Raw genomic sequence first — 15,595 nt, 5'->3', positions numbered from 1 at the left:
CAAATGTGGCCTTGTCTTTGGAGAGATATAAGTTCAAAAAGAGCCTATATGAGGCCGCGTTGCTGGGTCATCGCTTGCACCTTTGTTGCACTATGTTTAGTCAGGCTGAAGAATTCTGTCTGTGTAGCCATAGGGCTGGTTGAAGAGTTGTCTGAATTCTAATTCTAAGTGAATAGGAGATGGGTGGAAACGTTGGTCTTAGTTGTTATATTCCATCCACAGCTGCAGTTTCATCCAGTCTTATTTATTGTTGTGTGACTGAGGAAATGTGGCTGTGGTCTATGCTGTGAGCTTTGTGAGGAGCCTCCTCAGTAGCTGTTACTTACTAGATACCTTTATTATATACCTCTTGCAAGTGACATAAACTAAAAATCATGCTGTGATTCCTTCATTTCAGTAGGCTTCAAATTCTACCCTCTAAGCCTCGAAGTGTGTGATAATGGTTTAAAGATGATATCTGCTGTAAATGTACGGGTGGAGGAGGAGTTTCCACAGATACCTTTAATATTTTCAGCTGAAAACAGACTCTGATGAACACATGTTTGCTTAGTATGTCACTGCACGCAATGCTCTCACCTATGGCCTATATACGGCCTAAGGTCAGACATTATCTGTCTTGCAAGTAAAGGGTTGTCAGGCAGTGCACTGAGGGTGGGAGGCTGGGTGAGAAAGTGCGGGATATGTGGGTCAGCAGTGCAGTTGGCTAGGCAATATTTTGATTTCATGCCTTGTGCCAACGCCCGTGGCAGTTATGCTAAGACTCTGTTATGCCTGTCCTTGAAGGTGGTGACAATGCTCTGATGAAGGTGTCTTCAGGCAATAACTCCGTATATACAAAGGTGCTGCTTGACTCCAATGCCTCCTAATTCCTGTGTGAAACTCATTTTCCCACCTGTATGGCCTTTTAACACCATGATGGAGAGTGTCATCACAGCTGCATGTAGGTTTCCCAGGCCTGGGCCACCTGCAAGCTTGGTTTGCTACATGTCTTCCTAGTTCACATTTACAGAGTGGGCTTTTGCTTTTGAACCTGTCAGCATTGTTTTGCAGCAAACGCTGAACTCCCCAGACAAGCTCGCAACCATCTGAAGACTGAATTCTTACATGTGAGGCAGATGAAGCAGAGAAGCTAAACCAGAATCTCTCATATACGCTGTGCTAGCCCCCATGAGACTTAGATTCCGGAGGAGATCTGCAAGAAGACTTTCACACTTCTGGCTTCCTAGGCACAGGAGGGCCATATGGTACAAAGATCCATGCACACTGATGACAACTTGTGAAAACAGACCCCTCTTTATATAGCCCAAAGTAAGGATTTAGGGCCTAGCTTGCAACTTGAGGGCTCACTGACTTTCCAGATGCTCTGCGGGTGCCTTTTTAGGCAGAGTTGTGGCAAAACAGCTGTAAATTACACCCGTGAAATAATTGCCTCAAAGGAGTCGGTTGGAGGTTTCAGAAACATTAATAATCCAAAATGACAGGGAGGTCTGAGCTACTGCTTTGTGATAAAGAGTCTGTCGTTACTGCACATGCGTGTCACCTCTGATGCCCCTCTTTCAAGCTGGCCACACACTAACGTGGTATAGTCTGGTGCAGAGTGCTTCTGGCAAATACCAGCTACTTCTGGGCTGTTCTGCTCTCTTAGAGGCCTGCAGACACATGGCCTGCCTCTCGGTGTGCCATCCTGCATAGCCCAGGACTGGAACCAGGCCTTCTCCAATAGCAGAAGGAAGGTCACAGTTGCAGGCAGAAATAATTTCAGCTGAACATGATATCCTAAGGCTGGATAAGGCTGGGTAACAGGACTTTTGCCTAGAAGCTCCCCAAGGCAACAGGGTCTCAAGCACAACAGTGTGAAATCGTTTTTCCTTTTCCTTGTAACTAAGCACAGGGCTTTACCAAATTGGTGTGGCTTCCCGGAAATAGAAGTGCAAAAGGGGAAAACAAGGGACTGCATTGATTTGACTTTGTTTCTAGGTGCTGAGGACCACCATCATGTGGGGAAGGCGCTAGGAAAAGCAGTGACACTTGTGGCGTGTTCTGAGCCTGCCCATCGCTCTTGCCTCGACGGTGGGGAAACAAGGCAGGAGGATCCTTTGTGGGGACAACGAATTTCCTGGCTGTGTCTGGGATCCACAGAGAAGAGCCATCAGCTGCAGGAGGGAGGGAGCTGAGCATGGAGATAGCGTAGTCTTGTGGTGGCTCTAAAGCACTGTGGTAAATCCCCATTGCATCACTGCGTGGAAGAGAAGTGAGAGGTTCAGGCGTGCTGAGGAAACACAAGGCATGGAGGAAAGTAGAGCCGCCTGGGTTTGTTCCTAGGTGTGCCTGCGTATTGCTGGTTGCCTGCTGGACTTCCCTGCTTTGGGAGAACACTGAGCTCCAAGCTGTGGATGGAGTAAGAGGCTGGAAGAGCGACATGACTGCTTGCTAAGTTTCGAGGTGTGAAATGTATGTGCATACGAGAGAGGCACCACTTGACCTGAGTAGGGGATCACCGTTGTGCTCTTCCCAAGGTACTCTGCCGGCTTGTGAGTGGAGATAAACAACTGTATGTTTATAGGCGGCAGCCTATCCTTAGGCCTTGGAAGTCTGGGCAAAGTGTGAGAAAGCAAGCTGGAGCATGGTTCCCAGTGGCGTGTGGAGCCCTCGATGTCGTTACGAGAGGACAGAATGCCTTCTTAGTTCTTTGGGGAACTGAAAGCTCTTGTGTCAAGTCGAAAGCACTGTCTCAGTGGACCCGTGAAGTCAGAGGCAATGCAGTTCAGTGAGCGCTGCCCCCGCTTAGAACTGTATTCTAAATACATAAAGAAAGAAAGAAAGAAAGCTGTTGTTCATGGAAGATGCATGGTCCAGTTTTCCATCTCTTCTAGCCTTTGTAGGGTGGGAAACGAGTGATGGCTGTCCCTGTTCCTGGAGATTGCCAGCACTTGAGAAGGGCCTAGAGAACTGTCACGCACGTCTCTCCCATTCTCCTCAGGCCTGCAACAGATACTGTCTGTAGGGCTTTTGTGGTTTCTTGGTTTTGTTTTTTTGATGGGAGGTTCCATGTCAGTGAAGGCTTCTGAACGCCTGCCTCTCTGTGGGAATGCTGTCACGCTGGCATCTTCTGCATGCCTCCAGCTTTACTGTGTTGACGTGACCAACAATGTATGAATGCAGTATGTACTCAGGAACCTGAGAGCAGTGGTAGGCTACTTGTTTGGTATGAAATCTGGGTGGAAGGTGGAAGTAGTAAGAACTCACACAGCTATTTTATACCCTATAGCCCATATACCCTAAGTCTTACTTATGGTCGAAGGCATGTTATGCTCTTTAGAAATATATGTAGAGAGCTTGCATGCTTCCAGAGGTGATCCTACCACACGGGAAGGAGTGTGGTATGCATAGTATGGTGTGTCCTGAAAAAAGAAGGCAACACATGGATTCCAGGGAATGTGAGGTTTCTTGATGGGTAAAAGCCATGTGGCTTCCACGTGGTAAACAGGACTGTGTTTGTGCAGGGCTCTGAGGCTGCAAAGTGTGAGGCTTCTTATGTCCTTGAGGAACGGTCAGGGCTGGCGTTGCCAGAAACTGAGATCACCAGTGTGCTTTATCAGTAGGTCCACGTGCTCATGACCACAATAATGTAGCGATGGGGTGGGAAACAGGAACAAGTACAGTGGGGCCTGTGCCTAAACTCGATGGCTGCAAAGCATTGCGAGAAATGCCATTTGGGGTCACTGCATTGAGGAGAACGGAGAGGCTGAGGTGTGGAAGAGATGAGAATGGAGTCACGTGTGTCTATGGCTGTGCCGAGAAGGCCACCTGCGAGTCCTTATGACTGCATGGTCTGCATAAGACGTGTTCCTCAGCCAGGAGTGACAGAAGAGTGAATTTGGTGTATCAGAAAGCAGTGTGTGTTTGCAAAATTGGAAGTAGGACTTGCTGAAGCCAGAGGCCTTTCCTAGGCCTTCCTGAGAGCTGTTCACTGCTTGCTGGAATACCCTTGGCCCGGGACAAGGGAGTTCCGGTTGTAAGAACTGTTTCCCAGGGGTTGGAGCTTTCAGCTCTAAAACGGGTCTCTATTCCAAACAGACGCCTCTTTGTCAAATGTGGGGAACCACCCTGGTCCTCATACAAAATATGTTCTGCTCTCTCTTAAATGGAGACACAGTATCATTTGTTTGCAGATTACAGCCTATTCGTAGGCCAGACAAGTATGGGCGAAGTGCTAGAAGCCTCACTAGAGCACGGCAGGTTAGAGAACCGTTGTCATCATTATGGCAGGACATCTACTAGGGGAAGTTAAATGCTTTGATGGTGAATCCCTTCAGGGCATCAGACACTCCCTGCAGGCTGACAGACTGTAGATTAGGGCTCGGCCTTGAAAGCGAGTTACCTTACAGAGGAGATGTGTTCCAGTTTTGCATCGCTTTCCAGACACGAAACTCTCGAGGCCGAGGTGCTAAAGCAGCACCTGGCTATGCCCCTGAATCAAAGAGCGGCGTGTGAACCTTACAGGAAATGCCGATTCCAGCAAGACGCGGGCGTGCACATGTTTGTGCGATGCATGCTGTGCTGGATAAATAAGGTCGAAGGGGATGGCTTTCGCTATGCCGCTGATAGGCGGCTTTCCTCATCCCCGCCCAAACCAAATATATCTACAGCATATCTTTATCACGATACCACCTTTGGCGCCAACAGCTGAAACCGCAGCTCTGACTTACCGAAGCCGATCCCAGAGAAGACGACTGATCGCTTCCCCGAGGCCACGGTCTGTGACAGCACGGGCTGGCACACGGTAACGCCTGGAGGCTGCTACGGAGCAGCTCTTGGATGATGAGCTCCCTTGGGGAGAGCGCGGCCGCAGCATGGAGCTTTCGCGGGGCCCTGGGCTGCTGCTGGCGAGCTGCAGTGGCGGCGCGGGGACTCCGGGTGCCGCTGTTGCCCGATGCTGCGCCGCAGCCGCAGCCAGAGCCGGAGCCGGAGCCGGAGCTGCCGCAGCCTCCCGCGGGGCGGCTGCTCGCTCGCACAGCGCCCGCCTCGGAGTCGGGAGAGCAGAGCGGAGCAGAGCAGAGCACGGCAGAGCAGAGCACGGGAGAGCAGAACAGAGTGGAGCAGAGGCGGCTGGCTCTCGCCGCGCCGGTTGATCTGCGAGCCAGCTGCGGGGGATCTGCAGAGCGAGGAAGCGCCGGAGGACGGGAGGCGAGGCGCAGCGAAGGCGGCGAGCGGCGGGGATGGGAGCGAGGCAGGCAGCGCAGCGCCGGGCTGCAGCCAGGCACGTCGCGCTGCTGGCCGTGCTGCTGCCGGTGTGCTGCCGGGCGGCGCCGGAGCGGCTGCGCTACGCGATTGCCGAGGAAACGGGCAGCGGCTCCGTGGTGGGGCCGCTGGCGCGGGACCTGGGGCTCAGCCCGGCAGAGCTGCCGGCACGGCAGCTGCGCCTGGTCTCGGCGGCTAAAAGGCAGCTGAAATACTTCGCCGTGAGCGCGGAGAACGGGCACCTGTACGTGAGCGAGAGGCTGGACCGGGAGGAGATGTGCGGCGACTCTGCGTCCTGCTCGGTCAGCTTCGAGGCGGTGGTGCAGAACCCGCTCAACGTTTTCCACGTCGACGTGGCCATCCAGGACATCAACGACAACTCGCCGGTCTTCAGCAAGGCTGCTCTCGATCTGGAGATCCCGGAATGGACTGTTCCTGGTGCGCGATTTCCGCTGGAGATGGCGCAAGATCCGGATGTGGGAAGCAACTCGCTGCTCAGCTACCAGCTCACTCAAAACCCGTCCTTCTCGCTGGCAGTGGCGGAGAGCCCGGATGGAAGCCGGCAGCCCGAGCTGGTGCTAGAAGCAGCTTTGGATCGCGAGAAGCAGAGCTCCTTTCAGATGGTGCTGACGGCGGTGGACGGCGGGGCTCCAGCGAGGTCGGGGACTGTGCAGCTTCGCATCAGCGTGACAGACGCCAATGACAACGCGCCCGTGTTCAGCAAAAGCGCCTACGAGGCGCGAGTGCGGGAGAACCTGCCGGCGGGGTCGCTGGTGCTGCAGGTGCGAGCCACGGATGCGGACACGGGCTCCAACGGCCGAGTGTCGTACGCCTTCAGCAACGTGCCGGAGGCTGTCCGCGCTGTCTTCAGCATAGACAGCGACAGCGGCGCCATCCGAAATGAAGGGACTCTGGATTTCGAGGAGAGGCATGAGTACACGTTCGGAGTGGAAGCGAGGGACGGCGGCGGGCTCCGCGGTCACTGCAAGGTGCACGTAGAGCTCACAGACGAGAACGACAACGCGCCCGAGATCACGACGTTGTCGGTGTCGAGCCCGGTGCCCGAGGACTCGCCGCCCGGCACCGTCGTGGCCGTCGTGAACGTGCACGACGCGGACTCTGGCGACAACGGGAAGGTGCGGTGCGAGCTGGAGGGCGAGTCGCCGTTCGCGATCGTGGCGTCGTCGGGCAGCTCCTACAAGGTGGTGACGGCGAGCGCGCTGGACAGGGAGCGGGCGGCCGAGCACAACGTGACGGTGCTCGCCAGCGACCGGGGCAGCCCGGCGCTCTGCAGCCGCGCGGCGCTGGCGCTGGCCGTGTCGGACGTGAACGACAACGCGCCGGTGTTCGAGGAAGCCGCCTACAGCGCCTACGTGGCGGAGAACAACGCGGCGGGCGCGGCGGTGCTGCGCGTGCGCGCGCGGGACGCGGACGCGGGCGCCAACGGGCGCGTGAGCTACTGGCTGGTGGGCGGCAGCGCGGGCGAGGCGGCGGCGGCGGCGCCCTACGTGTCGGTGGAGGCGCGGAGCGGCGCGCTGTACGCGCAGCGCTCCTTCGACTACGAGCAGTGCCGCGAGTTCGCCGTGGAGGTGAGGGCGCAGGACGGCGGGTCGCCGGCGCGGAGCTCGACGGCGACGGTGCGCGTCTTCGTGGTGGACCTCAACGACAACGCGCCGCAGGTGCTGTGGCCGGCGCCGGCGTCCTCGTCGTCGTCGTCGGCGGCGGGGAGCCCGGTCGCGGGCCCGTTCGAGGTGGTGCCGCGGTCGGCCGAGGCCGGCTACCTGGTGGCCAAGGTGGTGGCGGTGGACGCGGACTCGGGGCGCAACGCGTGGCTGTCGTACGAGCTGGTGCAGGCGACGGAGCCGGCGCTGTTCGGGCTGGGGCTGCACAGCGGCGAGGTGCGCACGGCGCGGGCCGTGTCGGAGCGCGACGCGGCGAGGCAGCGCCTGGTGGTGGCGGTGAAGGACCACGGGCAGCCGGCGCTGTCGGCCACGGCCACGCTGACCGTGGTGCTGGCCGAGAGCTTGCAGGAGGCGCTGCCGGCGCTGAGCGAGCGGGCGGCGGGCGGCGAGTCGCCGGCGGATTTGCAGTTCTACCTGGTGCTGGCGCTGGCGCTGCTCTCCGCCTTGTTCGTGCTGAGCGTGGCGCTGGCCGTGGCGGCGCGGGTGCGCCGCGCCGGGCCGCCCGCCGTGCTGCGCTGCCTGGGCGCCGAGCGGCTCTCCGTGGCCGGCGCCGCCTTCCCGGCCGACTTCTGCGAGGGCACCTTGCCCTACTCCTACAACCTGTGCGTGGCCCCGGGCCGCGCCGTGGCGGAGTGCGCTTTGCTGCCGGCCCCGCTCGCCAGCCGGGCCGTCGAGGATCTTCTCAGCGGGGACCCGCCCGGGATGCTGACGCCGAGCAGCAGCCGTGCCCCGGCGGAGCCGCCGCCGGACCCCGACGCAGTGCAGGTCTGTAAGCCGACCCAGCCGTCTTCTCGCACCCTTCCTTCTCTTCTCACCAAATCTCTTTGTGCGTGTGCGTGTGCGTGTGCGTGTGTGTGCGCGCGTGTGTGTGCGCGCGGCACCGGGTGGCGGCGGGGGCTTCTGTCGTTTGCACTTGTGTGCTGTAATGCGAAGGGATGAGCCCTTGTTTCGTGACTAAGAGCAGGAACTGAAACACGGCGCCCGTGGGGTCATCAGCGTACACGCGCGTGGGCTCACTTGGGAGGTCGTGGCCGGGAGAGTAGTGCTGTTTGAAGCGGTATGCGTCAGTAACGGTGAATGCGGACCCCCACTGTATGTATTCTGAGGTCTCCTGATTCTGCTTGTGGGGAGTGGGCGAATGTGAGTGACATCTGAGGACGAGGCGGGTTGTTTTGTTTCCTCATTTTCCCCGCGTGGTGAGCGCATCGAGGCCGGGTGTGCTCACGCCGCTGAATGCGTGGGGTGTGGAGAGGGTGGGCGGGAGGGGCGGCCTGTGTGTGCGGCGTGTGGGTGTGCGACGCCTGATCCCCAAGTCGCTGCCTGCCCTGCCAGGTTCTGGAGGAAGGCTGCTCCGCAAACGATAGCACTCGTGGGACCGTCGCTTTGGCCGGGCCTGACTGCCCTGCGTGATTCGGGATGAGTGCTCTGACGTGTCCCTTTGAGGCCCCGTCCTCATCTCCTGCTGTCTTCAGCGGCCTCGCCTCGGCAGCAGGAGAGATGACTCTCGTAGGCGTCTCTGATTTCCTTTTCAGGAACACAGGGATAGCCCAGGGAGCTGCTCGGGAAGACTTCTCATTCCCTAAAGCTGTCGCAGACACTAGGACCGGATTCGTCACTTGCAATATGGCTTGACGTGGTTATTGACATACCAGTGACGACAGTCTTGGAGCTCATGAAATACTGTGTTGACTCCTCCTCACTCAGCACTGCTTTTGCCTCCTCCGACTTGCGCGAGGATGTCACACTGCCGTGTTTTGCTAGGAACATTTGTTTTGGTGGGAACGGTCCCTTCTGACGACATTTTCAGTTCATGATATAGCGCGTGATTCGCTTACTCTTTGCTGCTTTCCTTTCTCCGAGTTCTTGCGGGTTTTAAGCGAGGTTTTGCATTGCTGAGGTGCGCGATTGTACGTATTTTAAAAATCGGAGTGCCTCGATGTGTTGCAAAATGAGGCTCTGCAAAAATCTACTACTCGTTTCTGGGAGGGATGCGATCGCTGCACTTGACAGAGCAGTAACATTACTGATCTTTTATGCTCGTGCTTTGAAAGTTGCGGGACACGCTTTTGAAAGTTTGATAACCCGCTAATGATGCTGGGGGGTGTGTGTCTTTGTATGTTGTTTCATAAATGGGAACATTCAAACACTGCCTTTTTTACTTGAAAGTTTGAATTAATACCTTTTTCCATTCACAAGAGAGAGAGGTCCATTCGAGAACCGTTTTTTTTTTTTAATGTGAACTGTTCTTTACGCCTTTTATTTTTTTCTTTAGCAAGGATTTTTTAGACACCTCCATAATCCGTAATCCCCGAGATATTTATTGAATCAATAACTTGTAATTTTAATGTCACAGTGCACCTGTTATGTTGTGTATTTTGTTTGGGGTTTTGTGTGTTGTTTTTTTGGGGGGGAGGGTGAGGGGTTCTTTCACGATCAACATTCGTTAAAAAGCATTCAGTTTTACTGTAAGAATCTCGGAATGTCCTTTATCGTCTTCTAGTTTTGCTTTAATAATGGCAGGAAAATAGCTGAAATTTATCACTTTTGTTGACGTTCTTAATCTGATTTTTTATGCTCGTACTTTGAAAGTTGTGCTCTGAGGTGTCCCTTTGAGCCCCCGTCCTCATCTCCTGCTGTCTTCAGCGGCCTCGCCTCGGCAGGAGGAGAGGTGTCTTAAAAGCCATGTGCCTTTTTTTCCCCGCCAGGTTATCTCTGAATGTTGAAATAGGAGGGAGCGGTGCCTTTCGAGGTGCATTCATGAGTGAAATCCTACCACGAGCAGTAAGTGCCTTGGCAGCTTTCCCTGAGGTCGTTTGTGGGAAAACACAGACGGTCGCGGGAGGCGATCGGGGATCCTTGTGCTTTCATAAACTGTCGTAGACATTAGTTCCAGAAAGGTCGCTTGCGATATCGTTTGTCATGGGTATTTACGTAGCCAGTCCTGACTCAGTCCCGCAGCTCGTGAGATATCATCTAGTTCTGTCTCACGGAGTAATGCTTTTCCCTCCTCCTCCTCCTCCTCCTCCTCCTGCTGCTGCTCCTCCTCCTCCTACGAGGATTTCCGTGAGCTTCCACACTGTTCCGTTTTGCTGTTAGTCTGGGTCTGGAAGTCGAAGGGACTCGTTGTATTCCAGTCAGGTGAGAAGGTGCTCGCCTGTCTCGGAGGGCTTCCTTTGTGCTCCTTGAGCCTCGCTCTAGCCTCACCGAGGTGAATGCTACCGGTTCTTTCCCGATTACTCAGGGTTCCGTTTATCTTACTCAGGTCTCACCTGTTCGTCCATGGCAGTTTTTACCCGCTGCCTAACGTGAAGTCCACGGTGCCAGCTGCCTTCTGTAACAACCGTCTTCGTTAAAGGTGCTGCTGGTTCCTTTAAACGTAGGGGTCTTTTCTTGCTTGGCAACTGTGCCCTCGTGGCGACAGTTTCTCACTTTGTGGTGATTAGTCGTTGGAGCAGGACACCATTCGCTGCTAATCACGGTCCGCCCAGGGGCTCTGGTTCCTTCTGCTTGCTTTTTTAACTCCTCCTTTTGGCTTCTTGTCCCTGTCAGAAACTCCTTAGCACCTCATTCTGCTGGTGTTTAGTGCTTGGCCGTAGCCTTGCGAACGGTGTCGACTTGCGCCTGCACCTATCCTTGTTTTCTGCAGGATATGGATGGATTCGTGCCTATCCTACAGCTTTAAGGGGCCCCGATTTACCTCAGTGAAGGAATGACGCATTGGAAACGGCGATTACCTGCATTCCTGTTGTTCAGGGTCCAGGTGCTCCGTTGCAGGGAGGAAAGGCTCCTGGATGCTGCTGAGGGGATGGGCTGAGTGCAGGTGGTTTTCACAAATGCCTTTGCCTAGTACCGTAAGATGCCTACACCGAGAAGATAATTCTTTGGAGGTACAAAATGAATCCGAAGGCAGTCAGTCAGACCTCAGGGGTCCATTGCTGTTCAGAAAATTGATGGCGGGGCAGGAAATCGTTCGCACGGCTACTGCAAAGAGCTGCGCGATTCGAGGTGGAGAGTGCGCGCTTAGAAGATTTGGAGGATGAGCCCATGATATTTACTGTCCGTAATATGAAGTGTAATCTACTTTACGAAATTTCCCGAAGCAATTTTTTGAGTGTGTGTGTGTGTGCTGTGCGGTGGAAAAGATGGCTAGAACACCCGCAAGGGAACCCTTTGCCTCCTTTCTTGTATGATCAGCTTGCGGAAAAGAAATCACAGTTTCCGAAGAGGGGAACTGCAGATGCAGACGCTATTCCCCTTGTGCGAAGCCGAAGTTCTCAAGCATGATTTTTTCCGCCCCTGTAGTGCGGGAGAGTCGTGGAAAATGCAACGAGCGGGAGGCTGGGGTGAAAATTGTGGCTGCAGTTCTCGGCGGAGGCTGCGGGCGCCGCTGCTCACCAAGGAGGAGAGGAGGGAGCGGAGCGCTGCAGCCAGCCCCGCCCGCCGCAGCGCCGGGCTCGCTCGCTGGCTCGCTGGCTCGGCGGCCGGGCGGGCTCGGAGCGGGCGGTGCGGTGCGGAGCCGCGCTGCAGCGAGGCGGAGGGGCGGCGAGAGCGGGCCGGGGCGGCGAGAGCGGACCGGAGCGCCGTGCCGGAGCGCCAGCGGCGCGGAGGAGCCGGCGGGGGATTCCGGTGGCGGCGGGGCCGTGGCGGAGATGCGAGCGGACACAGGGAGGCGCTGGGGCCGGCGAGGGCGAGGGCGAGCGCTGCTGTGGTGCGCCTTGGTGGCGGCGTGGGAGCTGGCGTGGGGGCAGCTGCGCTACTCGGTGCCCGAGGAGCTGCAGAAGGGCTCCTTCGTGGGCGACGTGGCCAAGGACCTGGGTCTGGAGCTGGCGGCGCTCCGCCACCGCGGCGCCCGCGTACTTTCCGAAGGTAGGAGGCAATATTTTGCTCTGCATGACAAGACCGGGCATTTAGTGACGGCGGAACGGATAGACAGAGAGCAGCTCTGCGGGCGCGTGGAGACATGCCTGATCCATTCGCAGATTCTCATACAGAATCAGGCCAAACTTTTCACCGTGGAGATAGAAATCACCGACCTGAATGACAATGCTCCCACGTTCCAGCAAGATAAACTGCAGTTTCGAATCAGTGAAACAGCAGCTGTGGGAACGCGGTTCTCGCTGGAAGAAGCGCAAGATGCGGACGTGGGGCTGAATGCCCTGCAGCGCTACGAGCTGAGCGGCGACGAGCACTTCGGTCTGGATGTGCAAACGGGACCGGATGGCTCGAAGTACGCGGAGCTGGTGCTGGCGAAGGCGCTGGACCGGGAGGAAGGCGCGTTTCACGAGCTGGTGCTGAGGGCGCTGGACGGCGGGGAGCCGGCGCGGACGGGCACGGCGCGGATCCGCGTGGTCGTGCTGGACGCGAACGACAACGCGCCGGTGTTCAGCCAGGCGCTGTACACGGTGCGCGTGCGGGAGGACGTGCCCGTGGGGTCGCGGCTGCTCACCGTGAACGCCACGGATGCGGACGAGGGCACCAATGCGGAGCTGACCTACTCGTTGCGCAGGACTCCCGGCGGAGCGTCGCGCATCTTCCAGGTGGACGCCCACACCGGGGACGTCGCGGCGGCGGGGAGGCTGGACTACGAGGAAGCGGCTCTGTACGAGCTGGAGGTGCAGGCGAAGGACGGCGGGGACCTCTCGGCCAGGGCGAAAGTCCTGGTGAGCGTCATCGACGTCAATGACAACGCGCCTCTAATCACGGTGACGTCGGTCGTGAGCTCCGTGCCCGAGGACAGCCCCCCGGGGACTGTTATCGCTTTTATCAATGTGAAAGATGAAGATTCAGGAGTCGGCGGGGAGGTCAGGCTGTCGCTCCCAGACACGCTCCCGTTCCGTCTGGAGAAGTCCTTTGAGAACTACTACAGCGTGGTGACGGCGAGGCAGCTGGACCGCGAGGAGGTGCCGGAGTACAACGTGACGGTGCGGGCGACGGACGGCGGGTCGCCGGCGCTGTGGAGCAGCGCGGTGCTGCCGCTGCGGGTGCTGGACGTGAACGACAACGCGCCGGTGTTCGCGGAGGCGCGCTACAGCGCCTGGCTGCCCGAGAACAACGCCAAGGGCGCGCTGGTGCTGACGGTGCGCGCGGCGGACGCGGACTGGGGGCAGAACGCGCGCGTGCGGTACCGGCTGTGCGAGGGGCAGGTGCGGGGCGCGCCGCTCTCGTCGTACGTGTCGGTGCACGCGGAGACGGGCGCGCTGTACGCGCTGCGCTCCTTCGACTACGAGGAGGTGCGCGAGGTGGGGCTGTGGGTGCGGGCGGAGGACGGCGGCGCGCCGGCGCTGAGCAGCAACGTGTCGGTGCGGCTCTTCATCGTGGACGAGAACGACAACGCGCCGCAGGTGCTGTACCCGCCGGCGGCGCCGGGCGCGGGCTGGACGGGCGTGGAGCTGGCGCCGCGCTCGGCGGAGCCCGGCGCGCTGGTGGCCAAGGTGGTGGCGGTGGACGCGGACTCGGGGCAGAACGCCTGGCTGTCCTACGAGCTGGCCAAGGCCACGGAGCCGGGGCTCTTCCGCGTGGGGCTGCACAGCGGCGAGGTGCGCACGGCGCGGTTGCCGCTGGCGCGCGACGCGCTGCGGCAGAGCCTGCTGGTGGTGGTGAAGGACCACGGGCAGCCGGCGCTGTCGGCCACGGCCACGCTGACCGTGGTGCTGGCCGAGAGCGTGGCCGAGCTGCTGGCGGACCTGGGCGGCGCGGCGGCGCCGGGCGAGCCCGGCGGCAGCCTCACGCGCTGGCTCGTGGTGGCCGTGGCGGCCGTGTGCTGCCTCTTCCTCGCCTTCCTGCTGGCGCTGCTGGCGCTGCGCCTGCGCCGCTGGCGCCGCTCCCGGCTGCTGGCCGCGGGCAGCGGCGCCTTGCGCGCCGTCCCGGCCTCGCACTTCGTGGGCATCGACGGCGTCCGCGCCTTCCTGCACTCCTACTCGCACGACGTCTCGCTCACGGCCGACTCGCGCAAGAGCCAGCTCCGCTGTCCGGCCGGCAGCTGCTCCGACACGCTGCCGGCCGCGCCGCCGCCCGACAAAGGCGCGCCGCTGCTGCCCGAAGAGCCCTCGAGCGCCCGCGGCGACAGCGGAGACGCCCTGCTGGTGAGTCCCTCCAGCGAGACCCTTACGCTCCTTTTAAGCTTCGCTGTGCTGCTGCTGCGCGCTTCTCCGGCCGTGCTCTGTGTTACCCCTACATAGCCCTAGCTCTGAGTAGAGGCCAATCAGGCAAAGATGCACGCACCCAATATATCGGTGTTTCTCTCTTGTTCCTGCGAGCTGACCGCTGCATTACTGTGGCAGCGTTAGGGCTGGCATGGAGCGTGGGATGTGTGTGCGTGCTTTTGTTTTGGATTGCCTGCTCCTCGGGCAGGGTATTCGAAGCCGATTGCCGCTATAATTTGCTTTTGCAGCGCTACAGATGGTGCGGAACTGTCAGAAACGTAAACTCTTTTATTTTTATTTTTTAATGTATTTTCTGCATGATCGGCTTGTTCTTTGCAATTTGTAGAAAGCCTGTCAGTCGGTCACTGATGTTATCACCCTCCTCTTACAACACGCCCTTTTCATCTGCTACTAACTCTTTCAAACGGATGTAATCAGTAGCCGCGTAATGGCATCACAAGCATTCAGGCAGCGCGAGATTCTGTGTAAAGATGTGCTGCCTACGGGCAGGTGACCCTGCTGGGTGTCTTAGTCGGTCTGAAGTAGAGTGTGAGCATTTGCTGGTGAGGAAGACCTTGGTGAGGAGGAAGAGCGTGTTCACAGAGAGACTTTCTGTCCCTTCGTGGCAGAACGAGGCGAGCCTTTGTTCCCAGAGAGTAGGAGGTTTCTTTGCTGATGAGCACGCAGGCTTCCGACGAGGTGCATGCCAGGGCGCATGTGTCCCTGTTGCAGCCAAATGTCGCCTTGTCTTCGGAGAGGTATAAGTTCAAAAAGAGCCTATATGAGGCTGCGTTGCTGGGTCATCACTTGCACCTTTCTTGCACTGTGTTTAGTCAGGCTGAAGAATTCTGTCTGTGTAGGCATAGGGCTGGCTGAAAAGTTGTCTGAATTCTAATTCTAAGTGAATAGAAGATGGGTGGAAACGTTGGTCTTAGTTGTTATATTCCATCCACAGCTGCAGTTTCATCCAGTCTTATTTATTGTTGTGTGACTGAGGAAATGTGGCTGTGGTCTATGCTGTGAGCTTTGTGAGGAGCCTCCTCAGTAGCTGTTACTTACTAGATACCTTTATTATATACCTCCTGCAAGTGACATAAACTAAAAATCATGCTGTGATTCCTTCATTTCAGTATGCTTCAAATTCTAGCGTTGTCTGTTGTCATGATCTAAAGCTAGGCCTTGTAGTGTGAGGTCGGAGGCCATGCAGTTCAGTGAACACTGCCCCAGCCTAGAACTGTGCTCTAAAAAACCCAAACTCTTGTTTATGGAAGATGTTTATTCTTCTTTTGCATCTCTACAAGCCTTTGTAGGTAGGACTCAAGTGATGGCTCTCCCCCTTCCCAGAGGTTGCCAACTCTGAGAAAGCCCTGAAGAACTGCCATTCATGTCTCTCCCATTTTCCTCAGGACTCCATTTTCCTCAGGACTCCAGCAGATGTGGCTTGTGGTGCTTTTGCTTTTTTTTTTCTGTTTGTTTTTTGGTTATTCTTTTTGGTTGAAGGTCCCATGTGAGTGAAGTCTGCTGGCATCC

At 57.4% G+C, this 15,595-nt stretch overlaps 1 protein-coding gene and 2 pseudogenes across 1 annotated transcript in view; all 3 read left to right on the top strand.

Moving 5' to 3' along the window:
- Window positions 1-15,595, top strand: part of LOC106488064 (protocadherin gamma-C5) — a 230,036-nt gene that overhangs the window by 150,742 nt on the left and 63,699 nt on the right. The window lies entirely within an intron of this gene.
- On the top strand, window positions 5,130-8,506 carry LOC136993364 (protocadherin gamma-B5 pseudogene; annotated as a pseudogene).
- LOC136993363 (protocadherin gamma-A3 pseudogene) lies at window positions 11,493-14,101 on the top strand (annotated as a pseudogene).

This window comes from Apteryx mantelli, chromosome 14 (genome assembly GCF_036417845.1).
Source record: "Apteryx mantelli isolate bAptMan1 chromosome 14, bAptMan1.hap1, whole genome shotgun sequence".
Taxonomy (NCBI): domain Eukaryota; kingdom Metazoa; phylum Chordata; class Aves; order Apterygiformes; family Apterygidae; genus Apteryx; species Apteryx mantelli.
This window is presented reverse-complemented; position numbering and strand designations above follow the sequence as displayed.